General features: G+C 39.5%; 1 pseudogene across 1 annotated transcript in view; it reads left to right on the forward strand.

The window, feature by feature from the left end:
- LOC149321826 (uncharacterized) overlaps positions 1-27,993 on the forward strand; it is a 454,513-nt pseudogene that overhangs the window by 407,285 nt on the left and 19,235 nt on the right. Inside the window, exons 12-35 of the transcript XR_016281690.1 lie at positions 1,056-1,100; positions 3,379-3,441; positions 3,533-3,595; positions 3,687-3,749; positions 4,195-4,257; positions 4,349-4,411; positions 4,503-4,565; positions 4,659-4,721; positions 4,813-4,875; positions 4,967-5,336; positions 5,427-5,489; positions 5,580-5,642; positions 5,733-5,795; positions 5,883-5,945; positions 6,034-6,096; positions 10,512-10,556; positions 11,378-11,455; positions 13,138-13,161; positions 16,923-16,976; positions 18,805-18,849; positions 22,400-22,489; positions 23,690-23,779; positions 25,784-25,834; positions 27,169-27,225. The product of XR_016281690.1 is annotated as an uncharacterized LOC149321826 (transcript). The remainder of the gene's footprint in view (positions 1-1,055; positions 1,101-3,378; positions 3,442-3,532; positions 3,596-3,686; positions 3,750-4,194; positions 4,258-4,348; positions 4,412-4,502; positions 4,566-4,658; positions 4,722-4,812; positions 4,876-4,966; positions 5,337-5,426; positions 5,490-5,579; positions 5,643-5,732; positions 5,796-5,882; positions 5,946-6,033; positions 6,097-10,511; positions 10,557-11,377; positions 11,456-13,137; positions 13,162-16,922; positions 16,977-18,804; positions 18,850-22,399; positions 22,490-23,689; positions 23,780-25,783; positions 25,835-27,168; positions 27,226-27,993) is intronic.

Below are 27,993 nucleotides of genomic sequence, written 5' to 3' on the forward strand. Positions count from 1 at the left end.
TGGTCAAATTCCAGCAGATTCACACTAGAGGATCTAGACATTCCTAGAGCGAACCTATTAATCAAATCCACAAATAATCTGCAAAAGTCAGACCTGCAAATGTAGAGGGCCGACTCTACTGGGCATTTTTGTTTCTCAATACAAAATGATATATTTCTGTAAAAATGTCCAGTGTTTTGAGCACCGTGACAAACACAGCCAATGGTGTAACCAATACTCTATGATGAAATCCCAAATCATTGTAGAGTTCTATGAATATTACAATATAATATTACAATATAAGCAGGACTGATCACATGGCTCTTGCCCATCTAGGCTATGCCAGAACATGCAATACTGACTCCATGCTATTGTCTCTCCAAGACAATACTGCCATCTGAATCAGTCATGCAAAAAGCAAATTGTTGTGCATTACTTCTGTAAATTAATTAAGACTGAGGGAAGAGACACAGAGAAGGGGAAATGCATGTTTATTTTGGGCTGCATTAGCAAGTTAAATATCCTTTACTTTGTTATAAACTTAATTGAGACCAAGATATTTTATGATTAGTGTGTGCTACACCCAACATATGGTTATGGGATTTCAGAAATATGTTTAAGGAAATTTAAGAATTGTATTACATATAATTACATTCCACAGGCAGTAATCAGTCTTCTTGACTGATACACTTTGCAGACAAGACAGCTCTAAATTAACAAATGAAATCCCTCTCAGTCTCTCTTTCTCCTGCTTTATCTAACAATTAAAGTAGATAGAAGGTAGTCTCAAATTCTGAATTAGGACCATGTGATGGTCATTTTTGTGGTTCGGCAAAATGTCTACCCTCATTGACTTGTAATTTCATTCTATGGAATCTTGGAATTTGAAGTTTAGGGAAGGGAAATTACAATTTCCAACCAACAAATCTTTAGTGCCTCACTACACTACAAAGCCCATGATTCCATGGGTGCTGTAATATCGGTTAAAGTGGAATCATAGTGCTATAATTGTGTGGTGTGAAAGGGCCCCTTGTAAACAGTATTGACCTTTCAGTGTGCATCTTCTATTTAATCAGGGTGATGCTGGAATCACAGGAGAACCAGGGATCCAAGGGCCAAAGGTAAGCTCTAGTCTGCTAACTGATCATTTCTTTTGGTATCTCTTCATTCCCATTTACAGGTGGGTGGGTGGGTGTGTTGTGAGGTTGAACTAGTTCATTGTTTTTGATGAAAAAACATTTGGTTTGGAATTTTAAAAGCAGCAAAATCCATTATATAGAGCAGTCAACAGACTGATCATGTTAAATCCTGGTCCTGTATATATTTAATAATTGACAATCATAGAAGACCATCTACAACCATTTCAAACTATTTTAGCTTACTCTTCATGAATTGAGCATTTATTTATTTATTTATTTATTTAAGATATTTTTATACTGCCTCCCATCCCACAAGGGCTCATGAGGCAATGAAAAAATAAAAATGATAAAAATTATACACAGAAAAAACATTTTAAAACACTTTATGTTTTCCCCTTTATTTATTGATTTTATGCTCAGTGATACCATACAACTTATATAATACATGATGTCCGCCATCAGGTTTCCAAAGCCCTGAAGAGATAGGCAGGCTCTCATGTTGGGGGAGGGGGATTAAAAAAATTATCCACACCAGATGTTAAGTATGCTACGTATACCACTGAAATAGGGAAATTAGAGATTGGCTGATAATTACCTGGGGAGGTGGGTCCAATGAAGGTTTCTTCAATTAAAATCTTGCAATTGCTTCTTTTAGAGAAACTGGAATATAGACTTTCTTTCAAAGAAGCATCTACAACCTCCACCACCCAACTGGCCATTCCTCCTCTAGCAATTTTCATTAGCCAGGGTGAATATGTAGGAGGATGTAAAAATCAACCCGAAAGTGCCAAAAAAAATGCCACTAAGAGTTATATTTCCATTCTACCTCAATATGCCTCAATATACAAAACTGCCCAAATAACTCAGAAATGTAAAATAGATGTCACTGGCTGTTTTTTGACCAGGAAAATCAGGAGGTGTATCCAATTGGGCAGAAGCAAAACTGGCCCCGTCCTTAGTTACTCCCACTGATTTAGAGTGTGAACTTTCTTCCAAGGATGACCAGGTTTTAATTTTTAGAATGAAAGAAAAATTATTACCATTTTTGTTAAAAAAAATGCTTCTATAGAGTACGTTATTGTATTTATTTATTTAATATTCTGCCTTTCTCCTAAGATGGGACCCAAGGCAACTCAGAATATGGCTTAAAACAAGGTACACCTGAAAACCTAATGATAATTAAATAAACTATCATATTTCAGCATCAGTACTTTAAAACAGTGTAAAATAATTTTAAGATATAACAATAACAATAAAAGTACAGCATATAGATTCAGTTAAGAGACTCTTCCACATAACTAGTTAATAAACACCCATTCAATTAGAAAGGTCTTCATTTGCAATCAGAAAGAGAATAGATTGGAAGTGAGCCTAGTTTTCCATGGTAGAGAATTCCACAGCCCCAAGAAGGCTTTATTTTGTGTCTTCAGCAAGTGTACTTGCTATGGTAATAGGATAGAGAGAAAGCATTCTCCAGAAGATCTTGAAACCTGAACAGAATGATATAGGGTAATACAATCTGCCCTCCATATCCACACATTCTGTATGCAGCTGGGGGGGGGGGGTTCAACTGCAGCTTGGGGGGGGGAATTAAGTCGAAAACCCAAAGCTTGATTCTGCCATTTTATATAAGAAACACCATTTTTACTTACTACCCCACTTGAGCATGCATTGATTCTGGGCATCCTTGAACCAAATCCCAGCAGATACCAAGGGCCCACTGTGCCAAGTTACAGCTGAGATCCTGCATGAGACACATAGCTACAATGTCATAGCTAGCTCGGCCTCACGAGCAATCCCTAAAACCCCACCTTAAAAGCCAGGCAGCCATACCAAGTGAAAGAGTTCTGTGACACTGGCAAGAAGTGTGCTGAAGGATGACACATCCAGCCACTTCCTACCATTGAACCATAGTGTGATGAGCAAAAGCAGGAGCCACTGATGAAAAAAATTCAGCACGAAACATAGCAATAAGACACTGATCATGTTGCAATTCCATATCATACTGCAGTTCACTGGTGGGAAGGAGCTTGTCAACTTTCAGTGGATATGCCAACCTTCAGTACTCTGCTTGCCAGCACCACAGAACTTTTAGAACTCTTGGTCTAAAAGCTGCCTGCCTTTTAAGTTGGAATTTCAATGGTGGCAATGGTTGTAAATGTGAATGTAAAAATAGTTACAAGGTATAAGTCTACCTTATGACATCAGCCTGTGTGTTCCCTGAAACATTGTGTTCATTTCAATTTTACATTCATTTCAGGGAGAACAAGGAAGTATTGGCCCCACAGGAGAAAAAGGCATGGATGGGCTGCCAGGACCAAAGGTATGTATTTTGTGGAATATCAAAATAAGACTGATGAATTTCCTGCTTAGGAACTGAAACGTTCCCATTGCTCCTTTTTCAAACACTGCAGGGAAATCAAGGAAGCATTGGCCCAGTGGGGTTGAGAGGTGCAGATGGACTACCAGGGCCAAAGGTAAGCAGCACATGGGAAAGGATCATAAGATTCACCCATGCTCTGCTTAGGAACGGAGTGTTTCCCATTGCACCTCTTTCAAACATTTCAGGGAGAACCAGGAAGTATTGGCCCAATGGGAGAAAAAGGCATAGATGGACTACCTGGGTCAAAGGTAAGTAGTGTCTAGGGGAAAATAGCAAAACTAAAAGTATTCTCATTAAGATTTTCTGCTCAGTCACTCTTCAAAGACATTTTTTTTACTGGACATACATTATACTCTGTCACAGGAAAACATTTCAAGTTGGGGCTCTCTAGATTTGGAATATCTAGTTTTATCTATTGTATCTACCAATATCTACTTTAAGACGTTGTTAAAACATTGTTCATTATCTGGGCATTTAAAACTGTATGTAACCATTTGGTTTTGTATTTTGTTGTATTTGCATTACTTTATTGTGCTTTGATTTTCACATGTTTGACACCACATCCTTGGATATTATAGTAGATGTTGAATGGTATAAAATGTTTCAAATACAGTAATGCAATTGAAAAATGTGTGCTACATGCCCTGCTTCGAAACTGAGTTTTTTCTATGGCGCCTCTTTCAAATGCTGCAGGGAGAACCAGGAAGCATTGGCCCAGTGGGGGAGAGAGGTATAGATGGGCTACCGGGGCCAAAGGTAAGCAGTGCATGGGAAGGTGTGGTAAGGTTAGAACATGCACTGATTGTCCACTGATAGCTTTCCCTTGCAAATCTTTCCAACACTCCAGGGAGAATCAGGAAGTGTTGGTCCTATGGGAGAAAAAGGCATAGATGGCCTACCAGGGCCAAAGGTAAGCAAAGCATGAGAAAGTGGCAAAAGGATAGCCCATCTGCTACTTGAAAACTAATTGTTTTCTATTGTACCTCTTTGAAACACCATAGGGCAAACAAGGAAGCATTGGCCCAGTGGGGAAGAGAGGTATAGAAGGGCTGGCAGGGCCAAAGGTAGGTACAGCATGGGAGCTGATAGTAAGGTTAGCACACACCACCTAAGAATGATCTAAGAGTTTTCTCTTCCAACTCTTTCCAACACTCCAGGGAGAACCAGGAAGTGTTGGCCCAGTGGGAGAAAAGGGAATAGATGGGCTACCAGGGCCAAAGGTAAGCAGCACGTAGAAAAGGATCGTAGGGTTAGCACATATCCTTGCTTCAGGACTGAGCATTTTTCATTGGGCCTTTTCAAACACCACAGGGTAAACGAGGAAGCATTGGCCCAGTTGGAGAGAGAGGCCTAGAGGGTCTACCAGGGCCAAAGGTAAGCAGCACATGGGAACTGGTAGTAAGTCTAGCTCATGCCCTGCTTAGAAACTGAGAATTTTCTCTTCCAACCCTCTCAACCCCTCCAGGGAGAGCCAGGAGGCATTGGCCCAATGGGAGAAAAGGGCATGGATGGGCTACCAGGGCCAAAGGTAAGCAGAGCATGGGAAAAAGCCATAAGGTTAACCTGTGTCCTGCTCATCAGTGGAAAGTTTTCCATTCCCTCTTTTCCAAACATTTCAGGGAGAACCAGGAGATATTGGTCCAGTGGGAGAAAAAGGCATAGATGGGCCACCTGGGCCAAAGGTAAGCAGCGTAAGAGAAAAAGTATTAAGTTTGCACATGCCCTGCTTATAAACTAAGGGTTGTCCATTGCCTATCTTCCAAACATTTCAGGGAGAGCTGGGAGGCAGTGGCCCAATGGGAGATAAATGCATAGATGGACTACCAGGGCCAAAGGTAAGCAGAAGATAGGACGGTATTATAAGGTTATTGTAAGCCCTCCTTGGAATCTGATGTTTTCCCTTGTAACTCCTTCCAACACTCCAGGGAGAACCAGGAAGCATTGGCCCAATGGGAGAAAAAGGAATAGATGGGCTACCTGGGCTGAAGGTAAGCAGTGCATGGGAAGGATCACAGGTTTAGCCCATGTCCTGCTTAAACACTGAAAGTTTGTCACTGCTTCTCTTGCAAACATTTCAGGGAGAACCAGGAAGCATTGGCCCAATGGGAGAAAAAGGAATGGATGGCTTACCTGGGCCAAAAGTAAGCAGTGCATGGGAAGAATTACAGGTTTAACCCATGTTCTGCTTAAACACTGAGGGTTGTCCATTACTTCTTTTCCAAACATTTCAGGGAGAACCAGGAAGCTTTGGCGCAGTGGGAGAAAAGGGCATAGATGGGCTACCAGGGCCAAAGGTAAGCAGCTTATGGGTAAAGATATTAAATTGCAAGCCCTCTTGAAAAACTTAGGGTTTTCCATTGTACCTCTTTGGAATATTTCAGGGAGAACCAGGAAGCATTGGCCTTAAGGGAGAAAAAGGCATAGATGGGCTACCTGGGCCAAAGGTAAGCAGCCCATGGGAAGGTATAGTAGGATTAGCAGGTGCCCTGGTTAGGAATAGAGTTTTCCATTGTACTATTTCAAACATTACAGGGAGAACCAGGAGACATTGGTCAAGCAGCAGGAAAAGGCATAAATGGGCTACCAGGTCCAAAGGTAAGCAGTGCATGAGAAAGGAGTCTACGGTTAATACATACTTTCCTTGAACGGGGAGCATTTTTGAGGTCTTTCACACATTTTAGGAGGGAGAGCATTTGAGCAGAGAACTGGCTGGGGAGCAGGTGCATTTGGCCACTTTCTTGCTACTATTCCCACCCTGCAGTCACTGCTTTCCCACTTCACGGGGCTCCAAATATGCCTTTGCCTTTGGTGAAGCAGGTCCATCAGGAGTGTTGCATGGTTACTGGGCTATGGTGAAGCCCAGGTTCATATGAAAAGCAGTTTCATATTGAACGGGTGGGACGGCTTGTCCCTTTTTATCTGTGTAAAAGTTCATTTTACAATGCAAGGCAGCTTGTGTGGTTTTTAGAACTGTGCACACTAGGAATTCCACTTGTAAGGGTGACAATGGAATGAGCTTTGCTGAAATTGGCACGTGGCTACCAGAAAGTGTGGGTTTGTTGGAAGCATTTAGTCGGCTGTTGCTGCTGTTGCTGTATTTCCCAAGCCTAGTGACTTTGAAGCTTGGCTCGTTCAATTATTTTTTTAACGCTATGATGTAGCAGATAGACTTCTTCTTATCAATTATAACAAAGAAAGATGTAAATTAAGTGCAAGAAAGAATATTTCCATCCCTCCTTTTTTGCCACTTTATCCCTGTAATTTTAGAGTTTATTATTTATAGCCACAACTCATCACCATATAGGAGAAAAGTATTAGTTAAAAAAAAGAGATATTGACATTAAATAAAGAATCATCAGAATTCAGTGTTGTCCAGAACAGCCAACAGTATCTAACAACCAATTAATGTTTGAGAAACATATGTTAACTGAATCTAAAAAGTTCAAAAGAGGATTCATCAGAAGTTTAACTCTTGAATTGTCAGATAAGGGGAAATAAAAGGAATTACATAAAGCATGCTAAATCTTCATAGCCTGCTGTGATGCTTTTAACAACTACTTCGCAGATAAAATCTCTCAGATAAGAGTCGACCTGGATGCCGGGATTGCTGCAGAATCGACTGATGAGGTGTCCAGTGAACCCGTTGTTGAGGTTAAAGTGGATCGGTTTGAGTTTGTGAATACCGATGACGTGGACAAGATCCTTGGAAATGTGAAGAAGACGACATGTCCCCTCGATCCCTGCCCATCATGGCTGGCCGTCCAGGGGGGTGATGCCTTGATGGCATTTCTTAAAGATGTCATCAATGCATTTCTTAAGGAAGGTTGTGTTCCAACTTGCTTAAAGGAGGCGGTTGTTAGACCACTCCTGAAAAAACCTTCCCTGGACCCCCTGGATATGAAGAGCTACAGGCCTGTATCCCATCTTCCATTTTTGAGCAAGGTGATTGAGCGGGCTGTTGCCCTTCAACTCCAAGTCATCTTGGAGGAAACCGATTATCTAGACCCATTTCAAACCAGCTTCAGGACAGGATATGGGGTGGAGACTGCCATGGTTGCTCTGGCTGACGATCTTCGTCTAGGCATTGACAGAGGAAGCGTGACCCTGTTGGTGCTTCTAGACCTCTCAGCGCCTTCAATACAATAGATCGTGACATCCTATTGGAACACCTGGGAGAGTTAGGAATCGGTGGCACTGCACTCCAGTGGTTCCAGTCCTTCCTCTCAGGTAGATTCCAGAGATTGATGCTCGGGGAGAGTCGCTCCTCGAAAATGGAGCTTAAATGTGGCATCCCTCAAGGCGCCATACTGTCGCTGATGCTATTCAACATTTATATGAAGCTGCTGGGAAAAATCATTTGCATACATGGGGCAGGGTGTTATCAGTACGCTGATGACACCCAAATATATTTCTCCATGTCCCGATCAGCAGCTATAACAACAGATGGCATTTCTCCTCTCAATCAGTGTCTTGAAGCGGTAATGGGCTGGATGAGGAAAAACAAACTCAGGCTGAATCCAGACAAAACGGAGGTACTTACAGTAGGGGCCCCCAAACCAGGTATAGGGTTGCAACCTCCAGTCCTAGATGGGGTCACGCTCTCCACAAAGGACTGTTTTCGCAGTCTGGGGGTGCTCCTAGACCCGTCGCTTCACATGAAAAATCAGGTGAATGCAGCGATCAGGAGCGCCTGTTATCAGCTTCGGCTGATACGCCAGCTGTGCCCTTTCCTGGAAGTAAAGGACCTAGAAACTGTTGTACATTCACTGGTAACTTCACGATTTCTGTAATGCTCTCTACCCTTGTGCCTAGTCCGGAAACTTCAACTAGTGCAAAAAATGGCAGCCAGGCTGGTCGCCGGAAAAACTAGGAGTGACCAAATAACATCCGTTCTAAAATCTCTTCACTGGCTGCCTATTAGTTTCCGGGCACAGTACAAAGTGTTGGTTATAACCTTTAAAGCCCTACTTGGCTTGGGCCCAACCTATTTGAGGGATTGCCTGCTCCCATATAATCCACCCCGCACCCTCAGGTCCTCTGGGAGGAATCTATTGCAGCCTTTAAAAACCAGACTAACTGCTACCTCCCAGAGGGCCTTCTCTGAAATTGCTCCCAAACTATGGAACGGCCTGCCGGACGAGATCCATCAAATTGCCAGCTTAGACAGCTTTAAAAAAAGCTGTCAAGACGGATCTCTTCCGGCAGTCCTTTCCTGAATAAAAGTGCCCGGCCACAGAATGACTGCTCCCACATCATGTATCAGCCCACTACTCTGTCCTCGTCATACTGTATATATTTTCTTTTTTTATTATTCTGTTTTAATAGATATTTTTATTATAACATGTTTAATCCTGTTTTAAGAGGGAAATTTGGGACATAATGTTGTAAATGTGGATTTTAATATGTTGTGAGCGAGCCGCTTTGATTGTCTAGTTACAGAAAAGCGGGATACAAATAAAAGTTTTATTATTTTATTTATATGTACACATATGTTATTCTAGGGGTTAGACTGCTTATGTTTTGACAGTTTTGTTGTTTTAAAAAAATATCATAGTTTGGACATGTGGGCCTCTTCAGAACAGTTTTTCAGAATGTAAGGTCTTGTAAATATCTTTGTTTGGCATACCAGCCTTAATGTAATATTACCCAAATAAAGGTGAGATTTGAAATAGTAAAGTTTCATGAGTATTTTTCAAAACCTTTTTTTTAATTAGCTTCTTCTGAGTTATCATATACTATGACTCTGGAGACTAGGGTTCAATTCCCCACTCGTCTATGGAAATCCATTGGGTGACTTTGAGCAGGTCACACTCTCTCAGCCTCAAGGGAAGGCAATGGTAAACTTCCTCTGGACATATTGTGCCAAGAAAACTCCATGCTACGTTCACTTTAGGGTCACCATAGTTGGAATAGACTTGAAGGCACACAACACAGACACACGTCTGTATATCCAGATGCAGAATGCTGAGAGATACAACTGTTAAAAAGAGAGTCCTGGAAGGTTTGAGAGGGGAGACATAGTTTCACTGTGGCAATATATTGCTTGATGCAAGATCTCAGCTGTTTTTTGGTCCTGAGTGTCACTTTACTACAAGAAGATGCTTGTTTTCCATTTCCTACCTTTGCTAAGAGGAAAGACAAACATAATGCAAAAGAATTCAACCGTGCCTTCTCCAGCCACACCAGGAACTCTGCTTTGCAACTAAAGCAAGAAGAAAGCCTTCCAGTGACACCATTTACTGTTTTCCAAACAGCCAGCTTAATGGGACAAATTACTTACTCCGTGGAAGATGAAGCGGTGAAAAAAAAGCTGAAAAGGGCAAAAATGAATGCTTGAACCAGTGTAATATTCATTGGCCTGCCTTGCTGTCAGTTCATTTGTGTAGATAGGGGGAAACTTCTGTCAGCCCATTTTTTTATTGTATATCTGTCTGCATTCTAAGGTGCAACATTTTAGAACACATTATTTGATCTTTCTCGATTTTCCACCAGGAAAAGATTTATAGCATAAAAAGAAATGCATTCTGTGCTTTATGTACATACACTGTGTATAAAGTTAGTTTAGCCAATTTGCTGTTCCTTTTGACCTTGTCTGTATTTCATGTAGTCTGCAATAAACTTGTATTTGGACTATAACAGGTTATGACTTTCTTTGTACTTGAAGAAATGGAAGGACATTGGGCTTCAGAATGCCCTAGGCTACTCTACTTTCAAACATGGCAACAATCTCATTTTGTAACACCAAAATGACAGAATGTCATGATGATCCTTTTTACTCTTTGCCAGTTTAATTTCATAATTGTTTGGCTTTTGCAGCTGTGTGAATGTTATGAAAAGAGTGGGTTCCAATGCCTGCAGGAGGTTTTGGTGTCTTGTACCTGATCTGGCTGGTTTATTTTGTACTATTTTAAAACCATTACTGCTTATGTTTTGCTTCTCTAGGCACGGTAGGCATTACATTTACTTCTAAGTTAATTTTTCTAGAATAACAGGCATCTTTTATTTTTCAGGGTGAACCTGGTGAGAAAGGAGCAGATGGATACATCGGGCCAAGGGTATGAGTTTTATTTTCTTCCTTTGATTACTTAAAAGTACCTTAACCACATATATTGTTGTTTTTTATTTGTTAAGGAGGTGAAAGAAACATACAGTGTGATACAATAAAGCACAAATTAAATGCAGAAGAATTTGTATTATTTTCTGTCTTAAATATGGCACCAGGTAAACTGAAAATTACAAATAAGTCTATCCAGAGTAAACTATTATTTCACAGCTATCTTGAACTTGAGTGTATGTATGGCGCCATAAAAATGGATCTGGTTGCTAAATATTTCCTGATCTTCCCTTGAAACGTCTTCCATTTTGTATGTCTTATTGCTATCTTTCTTGCTGAGTTTTTTTTTTTTTAATAATTACACTGTGGGGTGAAGCAAACAGCACCTACTTCTAAGTAAGTATTGTGGGATTGTGCTTCCAGCCAAAGAGAAAAAGAAAAATCCATAGATGACCAAAGAGGTTTTTATGGAACATCTTAACACTGTGAGAGTAGTTTGAAGGATTTCGTTGGAAAAAGAATTCCATGACCGTGTCACCACCACTGAAAAGGACCTGTGCTTGGTACCTGCAATCAACAAATTATAGGCCAGAAAGGAGACCTCCAGTGGTCCTTTCTGAGACTATGACAGTGTAAATGGTGTATGATTCTTTCCTTCGGTGGATATGAATTCTCTAGATTACAGCCAACCATTGACATTTTTAAGAGCTACATTAATATTTACTGTGGGTTCTTAATAGTACAATATGTGAAAATCAGAATATTATGTCTGAAACCATAATTGCTTTTTCCTTTCCTTTTCTTCCCTTTTCTTTTTTCTAGGGACCACCAGGCCTGAAAGGAGAACAAGGAGATACTGTAATAATTGACTATGATGGTAGAATTTTGGAAGCGCTGAAGGTAACCATTATGATATAATGGGGTGCTGTATCTTCTGAAAATGAATCAGTTTAACAAAATTATAAGAACATGAGGAAACAAATTCTGGATGATACCAAAAGCCTATCAATTCAGTATCCTGCTTTGCAAAGTTTCCACCTAGATACTCCTAGGGAGCATGCAAGCAAAACATGAGAAGACAATGGACAGGATTCATTTTTAAGAGTGTCTAAAGATATACATGATCCAAAGAAACCCATTCAAATGCATGTAAGGTGAACAAACCTTTTGCTTCTTCCAGCCTCATATAATTGCAGGAGACTACATGCCAGGCAGTGGGCAGGGACACATAGCCAGGACCCCCCCCCCATCTCACACTTAAGCACACATACTCTCACACATACATTTATTATGCACTAACATTTAGACACATAAACATCTGCACAGGGATACACAAACATACAGTCCCTTTCTCCCATTCCCACTCTATCACACTCCTGCACACTGGAAATAAAATTGCTATGGAGAAGGCTTTAACTATGCCCCCTCTCCATCACCAGTGAGCCCAGTACAGCCCATGTGCCTGTATCTGTATTGCTAAAGAGGACAGGCCCATTGATTACAGCTGCACTGAGAGCACAAGCAATGCTAAGACGAGGCCTCCTTTTTCCAGTGATCCCAAAGAAGAGTGCTGCCCCTCTGCTGTTATTAGCATTGCTCTAACTGTGGTCTTTTCTCCACAGTCTAGTTCAACATTCAGACAGCGTAAAGGATAAGGATGTCCACATGATATATGGAAATGTTGGCAAGCCATCTCGGAAGTGTGATTCACCCCACAAAAGTCACAGGCATTCATCACATGTGCCTGAATTTGCCCACAGCTTTATCTAGTACAGGTTGAGTCTCCCTTATCTGGAACTCCGAAATCCAAAATATTCCAAAATCCAAAATTATCCATATGGGTGGCTGCAATAGTGACACCTTTGTTTTGATGGTTCAATGTACACAAAATTTGTTTCATGCACAAAAATATTATTGTATAAAATTACCTTCAAGTTATGTGTGTAAGGTGCATATGAAACATAAATGAATTTTGTGTTTAGACTTGGATCCCATCGCAAGTATATTGTATTATATATGTATATGCAAATAAAGGAACACCAAAATCCAGAAATAGCCAAAATCAAAAACATATATATTCCAAAATTCATTTTTTTCCAATTTCTTTTTTCGATGTCCAAATTTTCCATTTTTTTCAGGAAAAAGGGCCCTTCACATCTCTAGATGGGGTTAACCACACTGAAAAATTATGTAGTACTTGTTCAGCTGCATTATTCTCATCTAGAACTAACACACAGCCAAGAGAGGAATCACAGGAGATCAAATAGAAATAGCTATATGGTATTTATGGTACTTGATATGACCACTTTCATGTGGATTACATAGGATTAAACAGGTATGTGTTATCTGATAGACTGTGTTTTCAGTTTACAAATTAGTATTTTGACAAAACTGCTAGATGTACTGGGAGGTTAAAATTATGCAATAACAATTTCAGGAAACAAAGTTATATAGGTGCTGGTCTTTTCCACTGGAAAAAGGCCTTGCTTTGAAACCTATTTTAGCTCACATCACATTATTTGAATAGCATAAATATTTAATTTCAAATACATTTGAAAACCACCCTAATTGTTTTATAACAGGCTGCAGGGAAACCCAAGTTGACGGTAATTGCTGTCTGCCAGATGCCTGCTTGGATTTGGTTTGTTTGAATGGCCCAGCATGTGGCTTTTCTGCTTCAGATTTCTGGACCATGATTGCTATAAAAAGGTTCTGCCAAACATTTGGTTTCTCTTAACAAAATAATGGCTGATAATCACTGAGTTTATATTGTTTGCAGCATGACTGATGTATGTCAGCCATACCAATGACTGAGTTATGAATGTGTTGTTGCTTTGGTTTACAGTTGTGTAGAACTGAATTTCAGTTGCTGATGTACAATCAGTTTGCTTCTTTGAAAAATCATTGGGTGTTGTTCTGAGAATATCCTTAGCTCTCTTTTCAAAATTAATGGCATTGAAGAGTTCTAGTTTGGCTTGACCTTGTCTATCATTGTTACATTATGACAGTGGAGGGAGCTATCTGTAGTGCATGGATTTCTTTGTCAAAAGGGAAGTCTTCTCCTGTGACATCTCCTTAGTCCCAAATAGGTGTCATATAAAAAGTAAAGGTAATTGTGCATTCATTAATTCACATAGCTATAATTTTGCTTTGCCTGTAGATCACACGATGAGAGTCATTTTGCTATCCCTGTCCTTAGACTACATGTGTGTAGACATGGGCCTCATGAATCGGTGTGGATGTTCTCCAATGATGAAAGTTACTAGTGAACAGCTGCTTGCACAAAGGTTTACACAACTGGACTATCAACTGTGTGAAGGCCCCCATGCAACCTCTGTCCAAAGCAGCTTCATTGCAAATATTCCACACCAACATGTAGATGTCTAGGACTTTGGCCAGCAATGCAGTCCTGCCCCTAGTGTTGTATGAGGACACCTTTATGTGATTCATGCATGAAGAGGGCTTATATATGTTTTTGACCAATACTTGTACAGCTGTACACATTATCTGTACCCCAGAGTAGTAAGGATCCTGACACAGCTTTGAAAAAGTTGTTAATTGATTTGTTATCTTGCCCCTCCTGCCAACATAGCTGAACTCCACAAATTGCCTGCTTAATGTTGCAGTTATTCCTACAGATAAACAAATTAGATAGTTTTAATTTGGTAAGATTTGTTAGTGGATGAGGTGGCCCTCTTTCTGCCAGATACAATAAAACATGAGGACTTTGGAAGTCTAACATTCTATATTCACCTTGACTTGGCTTACAACACTGTCTTCCTGAACTTTGATGTAACTATTTCATAGGTGTCATGTTAAATAGAGACCAAAAAACAATGCCGTATGCAAATATCCATTTATTTCATTAGCCAAACGGTGCAAGATTTAAAGATCTCTGCACAAAACAGGTTCAGAAACCAAGAGAATTCTTAGATATGTGAATCTTTTAAACTGGACTTGCCATGAACTTGAGATTCCTCAGTTTTGCATTCAAAACATGTGCTCTACAACTGAGGTTTGCAGACTACACTTCATGATGGTAAGTTAGGAGGCAATAAGAATGCAGTGGTTCAGTTGTACCAAACGATGTTGTCTAGTGCTCAGAGACACAACATTTCTGATTGAAAATTCTCCACCCGTAGAAAGGAGAAGAAAGATCTAAGGAACTAATTTCTCTATTGAATGTAACTGTTGATTGGAAGGGAAGAATGTTAATGTTGAGTAAATTAAGAAGAATGTTTAGAGTTAAGTTTGTATGTAGCGAACATGTATGTATATGTTTTAAGCCAGGGGTAGGCAACCTGCGGCCCGCGGGCCGGATGCGGCCCGGCAAGGCCTTGAGACCGGCCCCAGCCCGGTCCTGCCGCTGATTGCCACCGGGGCCTTTGGGGGGCAATTGTCTGTAGAAGCCTCAGAAACATGCATTTATATTAACATTTTTTAAAAAAATCAGCAATTTTTTTTGCATGTCCTCCATTTTTTTAAAAAAAGTATCTTCCATTTGAAAATTTTGTCCTACATTTGTCCTGGTTTATTTATATATTTAATTTTTTAAAAAATTATTTAATTATTTATTTTTTGGCTTCGGCCCCCCAGTTGTCTGAGGGACAGCAACCCGGCCCCTGGCTCAAAAAGGTTGCCTACCCCTGTTTTAAGCTAATAAAATTTATTTTTTTAAAAAAACTGATCTTTGTATTTAACCAGTTATTACTGCACTTGCCCTGGATCAGTGTCCTCTTATTGAAATAAGCACATCACTCCTTATTAGTCTTTAGCAAAAACAAGCATTTTTTGAAGGGTGAGTGAACCTTGTACGTGTTAGTGGGAGGATTAGTAGATAGAGGAAAGAAAGAGAGAGACATGTTGTAAGATGAAATCCCATGTTTTAGGACAGCTTTTCCTAGACATTTTGGGCTCTCACCATTCCCAGTCAATAGTCTCATTATGGAATTTCTAGTCTATCTGAGGAAAATTCCAAGTTGAGGAAGACAAATTTACAATGCCCCTAAAAACATTTTTGAAGGAACTCCTAACAAAATATACCCATAGAGGTCAGCAATGACAACCCACATGCCATTCTCTGTAAATCCTACATTTTGTTTTGAAAATGAATGACTTAAGCAATGAACATAATTCAGTGCATTACACCATTTTAATTATTAACAGTAATGACAACACAGTAATCTAACCGATTCCGATGTTCAACATCAACCAATTAATTTTCAAAACTGACATTCCAAGCTCTGGATTTTCATACATGTGTCCAACTTGATTATAATACAATTATACAAGGGGAAAATACCAATCACATGGTATTATACTATTTGAGTTGTATCCAAAAGTTTATTTCGTCCAGTGGAAGGAGTATTTAATTTCATTGACATGGGGAACTCTGGATCCAATCCTTTGGTGTGAGAGCTGAGGAAGAAAAACATTTGATTACAGAGTACAGAGTTTTGGGAAATGCATGTAATTTGTTTCTTGTTAGTACTTTCACATAATACTTCCCACTCTCTGCAGCTGTTGCTATCAATACACATTATACTTGATATTAAGCTTCTAAGATGATGCTGAATCAGTAAATTGAGTTTCCAGTATTCTCCTGGCAGATTATGTTATGAATTAAAATTATAGAGGCCTGTTCACATCTTTTTCAAATGAACAGTGTATTTTCAATTTCAAGCTGAGTAGCTGTTTATAGCCAGTAAAAGGTCTATATCCAAGGTCTGTGTGCAGCTGCATCCATATTGCATAAATAATGCAGTTTGACAGCACTTTAACAGCCATGGCTCAGTGCTATGGAGTTCTGAGATTTGTAGTTTGGTGTGGCACCAGAGCTCTCTGACAGAGAAGGCTAAATACCTTTTAAAAAACTACAAAACTCAGAATTCCATAGCATAAGCCATGGCACTTAAAGTGGTGTCTGCTTTATTTTTGAAGTATGAACAAGGCCTAAGACAGAAAGAATCATGCCAGAATAGCTGGCAAATTAGTATGGGTTTATTGTTGAAAATTGAATTTATAAAGAAAGGAGGGAAACAAACTTCCATGGAGTAACATGTTGGAGTTGTTGGTATTTTTAATCATTGCTGTAAGGCAAAGAGCTTTTCGCATCTGATTATTATGTGATACAGAATCAACAAAGTTATAGTCAGTTAAAAAGAAATAGTATTTTATGAACCCTTTTGCATTGTGGAGATGTTCTATGTTGTTGCAAATTCAAACACTCTCATCATAGAAACTATTGTTTTTTCAATAAATAAATAAACTGTACTGATTTATCTCCAAAATATATTCAGTACTATATTAATTCAAACGATTATATTAAAAACAGCAATTAACGGCAATTTGCTGTCCTTTTTTACAGGGGCCACCAGGTCCTCAAGGGCCTCCAGGGCCCCAAGGAGCTCCTGGACCAAAGGTTGGATTTTACTTCCTTGTACACACAATGTGCTTTGTTCCTGACTGTATACCTTGCCTAACTGGCAACACTGCTGTTGATTCATGTCTGAATTTGCCATGTCTCTTTGTAGAACTTTGGGGATCAGAAACTAGTGGTGTGTAGTGAATTCAACCTGAAGGTTACCAATAGCAGAAGAATGATAATATGTGTCAGAATGATTAGCTTTTGGAATACTGGGACCATTTCTGAATTTTCTTTTCACTGAAAATTCCTCAGTGATATAGACAGCAGCCAAATTCCCGTATGGGAGGTACAGGAATATCATAGTTACAGCGCTACATAATAGGATTTTATTTATTTATATACATAGTAAGCCCTGGCCCGACAGACACACACACCCATCACCATTTACTGGGAAGCAGCTGCTGTGATCAAGGCAGGCCTTCAGGGGCCCTGGGGCAGAAAGTAAGTCTCTGTAGAGCAGAGCATTTGCACACTCTCGAGTTCTATGCTCACTGCGGGCACCATCTGGGGAGGAGGTGTGACTGTCAGTCAACAGACCTCTGTCACTCACAGCAGCTGCTGTCTGCTCAGCAAGGTTTGGGGAAATTTCACTGTCCTTACATAGCCCCTAAACAAGAGGCTATATAGGGATCTTGGATACATAACAGTCATTCTGCAAAGGGATCTTGCAGCACCTTTGAGACTAACTGAAAAAAGTTGGTAGCATGAGCTTTCGTAGACTGCAGCCTACTTCGTCAGATTTATTTGGAAGTAGGCTCATGCTATGAAAGCTCATGCTACCAATTTATTTCTGTCAGTAAGTCTCAAAGATGCTGCAAGATCCATTTGTATATTGATTTTCCAGACTAACACAGCTATGTCCTTGAATTCTACCACCATGGAAAACATAACAATCATGTGTGTGATGGTAATATCTTTATAACTACTATGGAAGATTACAGCCAGCATTTCTAACTTTTATTTATTTATTTTTTCCTTTGCCAGTAAGAATTCATTGTACAAGCCCTTGGTAGCAATTATGAAGTCTGATGTCCCATTCTGTAAACAGCAATACTATCTACATCTACCAAATTTTATCTTTTCACAAACACATATACACACAAATGCCTTTTTTTAAAATGTCTTACACTCCCAGAAATCAGCTTTTCTAGAATTAGAAGTACTTTGTTTAATGCTTCTTATTTTCAATCAGAAACAAATACTTTAAATATTGTGTAAAAGTTGTTAAGAATAGTGTGCATCCTTCCTTAGTTGCATTCGCACTGCAGAAATAATCTAGAATGACACCACTTTCATTGCCCTGGCTCAATGCTATGGAATGCTGGGATTTGTAGTTTGTTGTGACATCAGTGGTCTCTGATAGAGAAGGCTAAATGTCTCATAAAACTACAGTTCCCAAAATTCCATATTATTGAGTCATGGCAATTAAAGTGGTGTCAACCTGCATTATTTCTGTAGTGCAGATGCAGCCATTGTTGTACAGTCTATCTCTTATTGACTGACAGCACAAATCCTGTTTGTCTACTTAGAAATAAACCATACCCAATTCAATAAGATGTGTTCCTATGTACATGTATTCATAATTACAGGTTAAATAATTTGTCCCTTTAGTTGAAATAGCCAAGAGTATTAATGAACCTTAAAATACTAAGGATTTTCCTCAAAATGTAACCCAAAAACAATAATTTTTTATATTATGGAAATTGATTTAATAGGTTGTATCTGGAATTCCTTTTCTTTTCTTTTCTTTTCTTTTTTTTTTTTGTTTGTTTTTGTTTTGTTTTGTTTTTTGCTGATCTATTCTCTTTAAAAATTGTTTTAGGGGGAACTTGGATTGCCTGGTCCACCAGGAGTTGATGGAGAAAAGGTATGCAGGAGTCTTGGTGTAATAGTATGGAATGGTATGGCATTCTCAATAGGTAGGAACTGACTATTAAGACTGCAATTTTATACCCATTTATCTGTGAGCAAGCGCCAGAGAATTCAGTGGGACATATTTCTATGCAGAGGGTTACACTGAACATTCATTTAGGGGTGATTACAATGGCAGAAGTCGCTTACAATCTCCAAAAACAAATATAGGCTAATGAAGTATTTTGTAAATGTATAGCTATAGCTGCAGCTATAGATACAGATTTAAAGATAGACTAATCTATTCATATAGCTATAGATGAAGGACAGTGCAAAATCTGCATTTCTAAGTTTTGCTAATTTCAGTGGTTTGAAGTTCTTTTCATTATCTAGAGTTCAGAAACAGCCAGAACTAATTTCCAGAAATTTTTAAAACCAATTGAGATGAGTTAAGATGCTAAGAGGGAGAACTTTAGGAAGATGAGAAGATAAGATCGAATATTCAGGAATGCCAGTTATCCCTTTATATCCACCTAAATGTTTAGGAAGTTTTGTCTGCAAAGACTTCCAGAATGTTTTTTAAGCTCCTTAACTTGCAGAATTTTTGAGCTGGAGGTGCTAAAGAGGTGAGTGATTGTCGGAACCATGCTTGCTGCATGGATCCTGTCAGGTTTCTATGGTTCTATGTTTCAGAGTTGCATTTTGCTAAGTTTATGTGCTATTACTACAGATAATTGGGTTATAATTTTTGCTGTGGCTTATGGGTAGTTGTGTAGGTTAGTTAGATAGGGGTGGGATCATTTGCAGCTGGCTAGAATAGTTATGGGAATGGCAGCTTTTGTGTGGGATTTAGGCTGAAGGAAGTTGGTAGCTGGTATTAACAGAAAGGGGGGTAGTTGCTGAGAATGTTTGCGACAGGGAGAAATGATGTTTGTGAGAAGGTTGGGGGGATAGACTGTGGGAAGTGGAGGTGGGTGCTAGTTTTGGTGCCGAGTAGTAGAAGGAGGAGTTTAAGGTTTTGAGGTTTTAATGTATTGTTTGGCTTGGGATGGGTAGTCCTGGCTTAAACACTGAATGGTGGATTTCTGGCTATGTATTCTTCTCAATAAAGTTCTTTGCTGTTTCAACACACTGGACTCTTTGATGCAGTTCTGAATTTGCATTAATCTGACAGTGGTGACAAAATTCAATTTTGTGGCCATTTCATTGGAGGTCTGCACTGAAAGAATCGTTAGCATTGCAAAATACTGAAAACCAAAATCCAGTGCCAAACTGGATATACTAATGGACTTTTTCTTCCAAGGGAGGCAGCAACAGGCTTACAATGGGAGAGCAGCAGCAAATCCTCCTCTGGAATCTGATGGAAAAGCAGAGCTTCCATAGTTGCTTTAAAAAAAAACACTAATTAGTTACAGTTGTCCTTTCAAGGCTCCCAAAGTAGTCAATTGCCATCATAGTTTCATTTATTTAAAAATAATAGCTATTTACTTTGCCTTACTATTTACTTTGTTGTTGTTGTGTGCCTTCAAGTTGTTTCCTTAGGCGAACCTAAGGCGAATGTATCATGGAGTTTTCTTGGCAAGATTTGTTCAAAGGGGGTTTGCTATTGCCTTCCCTTGAGGCTGAGAGCATGTGACTTGCTCAAAGTCACCCTGTGGGTTCCCAGCCCAGCTGAGAATTGAAACCTGGAATTTTATCACATTGGCCCAGGAATGGGCCACTAGCATTCCAAAACAGAACGTCTGGGGACGGGAGGCGGCGGGGAACAGATTTTACCACACAGCAAGAACGCTGCCGCCACCACTGAGCATCCCCATTCCTTTCTGGATGTGTTCCCCAGGGAGCGATTTCTGGAAACGCTTGAGAAGCATTCCCAAAAGTCACCCCCTCTGGGATGCATCTGGAACGGGATGGGGATGTTTGGTGGCGGCGGCGGCGGCAGCGTTTTCATTGTGCGGTAAAATCCATTCCCGTCACCTCCCATCCCCAGAATGTTCCATTTTGGAACGCTAGTGGCCCATTCCTGGACCAATGCGGTAAAGTCCCTGGTCTCCAGAATCATAGTCCAACACTCAAGCCACCATACCACACCAGCTCTCACTATTTACTTTCTTAATCTCAAAAGTAACTACACTCATCCTTCCACATTCACTAGGGTTAGAGGCACAGGACCCCCATGAATGTGGAAAAACTGCAAATAATAAAAACACTATCTTTTTGCCTGAGAGAACATGTCTCTAGGAATCTCTAGTTCCTCCACTGCAACTCTGTGGTCAACATCTGCCAGATATTGACCATAGAATTGTGCTGGAGGAGCTACAAATGCCTAGTGGAATGTTCTGTCTAGGAATCTTTAGGACCTTCAGTATGACTTTTTGTTAAGGTTGACCATAGAGTTGTGTTGGAGGACCTAGATGTTCCTAGCGAGAACATATTGATAAAATCTGTGAATAATCAAATTCGCAAAAGTCAAAGCCGCAAATGTGGAGGTATAATATTTTAAGGGCTATTTTTTAAAGAACAGTATATGAATCCTGCAAGTCTGAATGCTACAATCTCTTCCTGTTCATCTCTTCTCCTTAGCCAAGCATAGGACAACAGCAATCCTCTGCCATTTAGTGATGGCACATCCATGTAACTATATTAGTAACTAACAGTTAGAGTTATACCACAAACCAGAATAAATTTTTCTGTTCTGGAATTGTAGTCATAATGTAATATAATTTTGTAATAATGTATAATAATGTTGTTATTGGAGGAGAAAGAATAAATTACAAATAACTCATTATTAGGGATAAGGAATCATCTAAAGAGAGCCAGCATGGCATAGTGATTTGAGCACTGGACAACAATTCCAGAGACCAGGTTTCAAATCCCTCTTTGGCCATGGAAACCCACTGCTTGACCTTGGGCAAGTCACAATTTGTCAGCTTCAGAGGATGGCAAAGGCATATCCCTCTAAACACATCATACCCTGAAACCCTAAGGTTGTCCTTAGTGTCACCATAAGTTGGATATGACTTCAAGTCACACATGATCAACAACAACAATCAGTAACAATCAATTACAAGCAACTCATCTAACAACAATTGTTTCTAGCTCTACAGAGAAGTACAGACCATCTTCTCCCACATCACCCAAACTAGGTATTGCATTGGAAGTTGGTTATGCCATCATCCCTCAGCTCATAATGAAAATGTCATAATGAATTTAATTGCTGTCCTTCCAAGATAGATTATCAAATTAATGTAGTTAGAAATAAATATTTTAACACTGTTGTATGTATGATAAGTGTGTGTATGACAGAAGAATATGTTCATCTGTTCTTGTGCTCTGATTTATTTATTAAGTACCTGTTCATCTCTACTTGGACTCTGAAAAATATTCCATATTCACCTGAACTGTTAAATTCCATTCCACTCATAAGCAGTTTTCAACCATAAGCAGTTCTTCTTTCTTACATGAGTAAATTTAAAATATTCTGAGAAAGTCATGTTTTGGGGGGAGAAGGAACAATACAGATTAAAAAGCAATAATCTTACAAATGTCTGTTCCTTGAATTGCAGGGTCCTAAAGGAGCAAAAGGTGACCAAGGAAGCCCAGGTCCAACAGGACAGAAAGGAGAAATTGGAGAAGATGGTATGACAGGTCCACCGGTATGTCTCGTTTTGATGATTTCATTAAATAATGTTTGCCCCAGATACATATTATAGATCTATGCAGTGAAGCATTCACACTTTTGTTAAGCATGGAACATGTGCATGAATGTATTTGGGAACATGCCTTCTCCAGTGTCCCCTGTAGCTCCTAAATTCCCAATCCCTGCCAAGGAGCTTCTGATAACCTGAGGGATAGCAAGATTCCTAAATGAATTCCTAAACCACCTTGGCAAACAGAGGAAAAGTCTTCCTAGATCACTGAAGCACTCTGAGGAAACCACACTGGTTTAAAGAGAGCACTGAATACCAGAGGAAAAAGCTGATTTAGTGAGATCTAAGAGCTCTCTGGCTGAGAATTTTAAATTCCTCTCCCTAAACTGCAAATCCCAAGATTTCACAAGATGTTGCCATGGCAGTTATAGTGGAATAACAGTGCTATAACATTGTCCTTTGATATCCAGCTGTGTTCCACCACAATCACAGTCATATCTGGTGGGGAGTCCAGAGAAGACCTTATCAATGGCTTGGAGATTCCCTTTCTACGGAGGCTAGACTGGTGCCCAATATGAGAAAGCCTTTTTATTCTGACAGGCTTTTGAAAATTCACTAGTTTTAAAGACAGGGCTTTAACAGGGTGCAGTTCTGCGGGTTTTTTTTAAAAAAATCTTCAGAAGTATGCTTTAAATTGTTTTTAATGTTACTGTTACTTTAATGTATAGTTTAAAATAATAAAAGTTGTATTAATAATGTATGTATTTTAATTTGCACGCTGCCTTGAATGCCAACTCTGGGAGGAATTGTAGAATACAATTAATACAAATACAGAAAACTACTGCAGCAAAAACAATGTTTCAGCCCATTTTTACATACACTTTGAAGGCTGCTAAATGTTTTGTATTAGGCAGCATTATTTCACTATTAATTGCAATTTATAGTACCATAACTTTTTAAAGGGCTACTTCCACATATACATATAATATATTTGTCAGTTTTTGTTCTTCAAAAAGCTCTTGTGATAAACCTTTCTAATGTCTTCCCAAAGAATTCAAGAGACCTGTGAACAGTGATTTGAAGGTGGGATGATTATATATCTAGGATATGTGTGTTTATTTCTACTCAGGGGATGAGATAAAGGTAGTGAGATAAAAGAAAAACATGTCTTTAACATAATTACAAATGTATCTCATTTTCTATTAGGGTCCCAAAGGGTCAAAAGGAGACCAAGGCAGCCCTGGATTAAGGGGGGTGAAAGGAGAAATAGGAGAAATGGGCTTGTCTGGTCCACCAGTAAGTCTGTCTGCAATTTTGATTTACTTAGTTATTTTTATTATTTTAGTTTTATGACTTGAACATTGGTAACCTCAAAACTGTTGTTCTTTAATTTTCAGAGATATAGGATACATCTTGGGAACTTTTGAATTTTGGTTTGGGGAAGCTACCCTGAGAAGTTATTAAATCCGGTTATTGTTGTATGCCTTCAAGATATTTTGTGCACCTCTCACTGGGTTTTCCTGGCAGAATTTGTCCAGAAGGGGGTTGCCCTTGCCTTTCTCTGAGGCTGAAAGAGTGTAACTTGCTCAAGGCTGCCCAGTAGGTTTCCATGGTCAAGTGGGGATTCAAACAGTGGTCTCCTAGCACTCAAACCATTACACCATGTTGGTTCTTTGATTAAATCAACGAGAAGCTTTCTTTTTGGTAACTATGACCAGACAAAAAGGCACTTCGTCTTAATAGTTCTCCTACATGGAGAACTAAATTCAAAAGGAGGAAGTAGAGTGGTCAGTTTTTGTTCTTCAAAAATCTCTTATGATAAATCTCCCTAATGTCTTCCCAAAGAGTTCAAAAGACTCATGAACAGTGATATGGTGGGATGATTATACATGTAGGCTGTGTGTGTTTATTCCTACTCAGGGGATGAGCTAAAGGTGGGGAGATAAAAGAAAAACAAGTTTCTATGTGTTACGTCTTTGCCATCCTACATCACCTCTGGCCAGCTACATGAGAGTTGTGGACCTCAAAGACCCATGATGGGACCTAAAGGCTATGCTCTCCATTTTTAACACTTTCTCTTTTTCCCCTCAAAATCCCCCAGTAATCTGTAGAAAGCTCAGGGACAATTTCTTGTATGTTTTTGCCCCACTTGGGGTTGTTCTAGGGCCAGGAGAGTCATTTTCTTTCAGACCAGGAAATAAACCAGAATCCATTTCCTGTTTTAAGGGGAGAAACAGTCTGGGAAGATTATGATAAAACCCATGGCCCAAGATGTTTATGGGGGACACAGAGAATTTAGTTCTACAAAAGAGTGTGTGAAGGCCACTGGGGGTCTCAAACCAACCTTTTGTCCTGTGAGAATGGTTTGTGAAGAACATTTCCCCACCTCTGGCCTACAGTATGGTTAAGAGTACATAAAGAAGGACCTATATGTCAAAGCATAAAACCTGATAAAGCTTAATGGGATTCCTTATTGTTCCACAGCACTGATTCTTATCACAAGATATGTTGGGACAGGTTGGTTGTGATCTGTCATTCTTCTAACAGGAAAACAAGGATAGGTTGGATCTTTAGCCTTATTCATATTTGTAGATAGTGGGCTGGGAATCATTACCCTATATTGAAATTCCAAACAGCTATAGTACACATTTGATCCAAAAAAGCTAACTCATTAATGGCTTCCAGGGAATAAAGATGATGATTGGGTGAGAGGGACTTTGTGACTGGCCCCACACATATTATATGCCTCAGTACGAGAAATTACTACAGAAAGGGGGTTCCTATGTAGTTAGGAGTTTAACAGGGCTTTGTATAAGAAGCATGGCCAGTAATAGACACATCACATGCAGCCATTAACTGTGCTGCAAGTTGTCACATGACCATACAGTGGACCCTTGTTATATGCTTTTGGTTCCAAGATCCCCAGTATATAACAAAATCCGTGTATGCTCAAGTCCCATTAAATATAATGACATAGCAAAATGGTGCTATAAAATATGGAAAATCAAGGTTTGATATTAGAAATTTATACTTTTTTGAAACATTTTCAAACCATGGTTGCTTGACTCCGTGTATAAAAAATCTGTGTATAAGAAGGGCCAATCGTATTTCCTAGTGCAGGTCAACTGAAATCTCTAGAATTGGGGAAATGGATTTGCCTATCCTATACTTGCAGCTGGCACAACATAGGACTACATAGCTCAGTCTTCAAAGGAAAATTTTCATGGAAAATCAATGGCAGATATGTGGCTTTTCTTACATCCTCAGACACTATATTCTCTTTTTATTTTTACTGTTTAGGGGATTGATGGACCGAAAGGAGTGCCTGGTGCACCCTGCGAGCAGGATCTTGTAAGTTGTCCATGATTGAACATATCCTAAAACAGGAAATACAAAGAATGACATTACCTCCTCCCTTTTTACTAAATTGTACCAATAATGGAGCTTTGACAGAGCATCTACTGGAAGACACTCTGACTTCTGCACTCTGAGGCCAGGAGCCATAGAGTCCTCTAAGAAGGTTGCAAGTGTGTCTTCTCCTCAGTTCAGTGATGGCAGCTACAAATATAGTGGCAGTGAAGCTAGCTAGATCAGACAACATGTGGAGGGGAAAGTAAGTTGATACATATGATGGTCTTTAATCTAAGATTTCTATGTGTGCTCCTGTGTCATCACATGTAAAGTAGACCTGATTTTAATCTAAATTGTTCACCAAGGAGACAAAGCAAAAACATGAACACAGCAAAAAAGGAACCATGAAAATGAAGAAACCAACTGCAATATCCTATAGAATATTTGTTTGTGCAAATTAAGTTCAGTATTTTTTTTCAAGGGAAATATTCGTGTGTGTGTGTGTGTGTGTGTGTGTGTGTGTGTGTGTGTATTATAGCAATAGCAAGTAAATTTCTATACTGCTTATCAGTGCACTTAAGCACTCCCTAAGTGGTTTACAATGTGTAAGCCAATTGCTTCCAACAAGCTGGGAACTCATTTTAGTGACCTGAGGAAGGATGCAAGGTTGAGTTAACTCTATAGCTCTGTATTGGATCAAACTCACAACCTTGTAGCTGTGAATGGCTACAGTATGAGCATTTAACCACTGCGCCATCAGGGCTCCTTTTTTTAAAAAGATATTTCCTCTGAGTCCCAGGCTCTGTCTGGTCAGACCAAATAAAATGTCCTCTCCTCATCCAGTTCTAGTGTGAACAGACTGGCCAATATCCAGTCAGTTGAACACCAAACCTGGGGTATACATCCCTTATAAGGATGGTAAAAATCACCTTTTGCTCCAGATCCTCCTGGAAGATCCAGATCCCTAATTGTGATGCTGGGTAGTTGTTGGAACATGTCCTGCTGTGTCACCCAGTGCCGCCACCACTGGCAAGAGTCGCTCGCTCTGAGGTTAGAATGAGACATTCAGACATGTAATCAAGGCTAAGCAGATCGTTCTGACCTCAGAGGCAAGCAACTGTCACCAGCAGCATCAATGCTGGTTGGCGCAGCAGGACAGGTTTGCAAACAGTCACCCAAATGGGAGTGCCCAGGTAATGGAGAAATCAGGGATGTTGGGGCAGCTCTGGGGCCAGAATATTCTGGGTTTCCTGCTGAATATTCTGGCCAATGCAGTCACCACCCTAATTGAGTTCTAACTAGACCTTTTATTTCTTCTCCTTGAAAATGCATAGGTGCAGATCCTTCCTGAACCAGGACCTCCTGGCTTACCCGGTCCACCAGGCCCAATGGTACGTGTTATGAGAACTGATTTTAATAATCCAAGTAGGCTGTGATACTAAGTTACAGTGGGCCTAGTCTTGTCTAGAAAAATGTCTGAATATAAATAATTAAACTTCCATTGATCGTTGCATACATTCAAAATATACAAAGATCGTGTTCATGTAATAAAGTCATTAGTTCAATAAATGAGATAAGTGAACATAGTTTACATTCTTTGTTCTGACAGACCAACATGAACTAACACCCCAAAATGCATACACAAAAATAAGTATCAAATGGGAGCCAGAAATGCATAACATGGGTTGCTATATAACTATGACTATGAGTAAGGCAAAACAAATATTTTTCATGGTAAGTATTGCTAATAGCCCCAATGCCATTAACACAAGCACATGAATAGGTATTACTCTGACCAGAATGCATATACAGAACAGTTAAGCTACAGGCTTTCTAGTAAACTTGGATCCTAGTATATATTCAGGGGTTTTCTGCTGCTTATTTGATAAGACAATCTATCTGAATATATTTAGGAGCAATCCATGTAGTCAGTTTTTTCATTGCTATAATTAGGCATTAGATTAGATTCTGTGGCTTGCAGCAGATGCCAAACCCATACCAGGGCATTAACTTGAGGTTATTTGTAAACATTTCAAAACATACAGAAGGAGAGACAATTTGGAGGTCCATTTTCAATGCACAGTGAACAACACACATGAAATAACTTAAGACTGAAAAAATAAATCTGAACTTGATATTAATATAGATGTCAATAGATT

Source organism: Sceloporus occidentalis, unplaced genomic scaffold (assembly GCF_023333645.1).
Source record: "Sceloporus occidentalis isolate IW3139 unplaced genomic scaffold, rSceOcc1.0.p SCAF_1, whole genome shotgun sequence".
Lineage (NCBI taxonomy): Eukaryota > Metazoa > Chordata > Lepidosauria > Squamata > Phrynosomatidae > Sceloporus > Sceloporus occidentalis.